At 40.4% G+C, this 1,884-nt stretch overlaps 1 pseudogene; it reads left to right on the top strand.

The window, feature by feature from the left end:
- Nucleotides 1-493: 493 nt before the first annotated feature.
- On the top strand, nt 494-757 carry LOC110545058 (cytochrome c oxidase assembly factor 4 homolog, mitochondrial-like; annotated as a pseudogene).
- The last annotated feature ends 1,127 nt before the right edge of the window (nt 758-1,884 follow it).

Genomic DNA, 1,884 nt, shown 5'->3' with positions numbered 1-1,884 from the left:
GTTTCGTGGGATGCACAAGAAAGGCGGCAGTGTTAACAGAGAAACTGTTACAACTGAGTAATGAAAATTCCAGGGGGAAGTTCAACCCAGATTGCTTTTGGCTATGTCTGGATTCATGGGTTCCAAAGACTACAAAGGTGCACTGTAGTTACAACATGCCCTGCTAATTCCAGATCATTGCAGAAATGGGAAAAATGCTTGGAACTACAGAGTCAGCTGAAGGAGCCTGCACAGTGCTTTCAGGCTGAAGTACTCTATCTTCAGTTGGCAAAGTATTTTGGAATGGATAGACATATTAAACATTCTGACAAATATTTTCTATCTACAGGGTTTTTTAATTCATTAAGATGCCTATAGCATGTGACAATGAAAAACCCAACTAATTAAAACCATTTATGGTGGAGAGAAGCAGCAGAGTCCTCTCTGCCTGCGGAACCGGTTGTCTAGGGCAGAACGAGCTCCCATGCTCTTCTGCACCTGCAGGTTTCTCAAGATGTCAACCTCAGTGTCACAAGGCCATCACTGGACCGGGCAGGTGACGAAGGATGATGATGAGGAAGATCCACTGGACTGGCTGATCACTGGCTCTGGCTGTGCTGCCTCTCACTTTGCAGTGCAAGAGTGCATGGCCCAGCACCAGAACTGGCGTTAGTGCCAGCCACAAGTGCAGGCTTTCAGGGATTGCATGAGTGTGCAGCAGGCAAGATGGCGGGAGGAACTGCAGAGGAGGAAAGAGCAAGCCAGTGCTAAAGAGTGAGAACTAAGCCGTCATCCCACAGGCTGGCCCTGAAGAGATCAGCATCCCGAGAGACTCTGGGAGGAAGAAACCCCAAGTAGTACAGTGTGCAACAGGAGGAATAAAATTTGGGGACAGTCTTTGGGACAAGGATTTTAAGCCAAACACCATGAGTTTGCAGACAGTGGTCACCATGAGCTGCTTTACTCTACAGTCAGATCACACAAATTCTCAACTTTCTTCTTCTACCAATATTTGTATTTAAAACAAAGAGTGGGATAGAGGCCACCCGCTCTGCCCTACCTCTTGAGTCCAAGTGACAAGTACTTTATAAGTAAATTTACAGTCTTAAGGTAAATTGGTTGCCCAATTAGGCCTTCATTTTTCAACTACCAATTTAACAACAGAAGGTGATTCTAAGGCCTTGTGTTGGTAATGTGCCATTGAAGAGTATTATGACCTTCCTGTTGCTTAGAGACTAGTAAGAGAGGCAGAAATAAAGCAACACTCAAACAGTGAAAAAAAAAAACTATTTATACAGCATGGGATTGTATTTTTATTAAATAACATAAAACATCATAATATTAAGATTTTAATCTGTCAAGAAATCTGAAACTTTAAAAGTTAATTAACCAAAACTAAACAGAAAAAATAAATCCTAAACAATAACATAATAATATAATTCCTACCTTTTTTTTCAAGTGTAAAATGGAGGAGCATTTTTATCTATATATTAAAAAGTACTAAACTATTTTGTGTCCTGTATCGCTTTATTTTTTGATTTAACTATCCTAATATAGTTAGGAGTAGAGGATATTTTAACACTTGTAAATATAAGTAACCTTGTTGTGAACATTCTTGCACATATACATTTCCGAATTTATTATTCGTTACTCAGGAAAGAGTCCTAGCAACTAGATAGCTACTTAAATTTCATCTAAAATGTTGTTCAACAATACAGGATAGGCTCCTGGTTGCCTCCCAGAACTTGATGATAAGTCTTGCTGGAGATACTACACACTCTTGTCACAGGACGTGGAGAAATAAGTTAAATATCAACCAACGAGCTTCCTAGTGCTCATTATACCGGAAACTGCTGGAGGGAGGGAACAAGGAGATGTCATCAACAGTCTTACTCAGAGTGAACA

This window comes from Meriones unguiculatus, chromosome 6, assembly GCF_030254825.1.
Source record: "Meriones unguiculatus strain TT.TT164.6M chromosome 6, Bangor_MerUng_6.1, whole genome shotgun sequence".
NCBI lineage: Eukaryota > Metazoa > Chordata > Mammalia > Rodentia > Muridae > Meriones > Meriones unguiculatus.
This window is presented reverse-complemented; position numbering and strand designations above follow the sequence as displayed.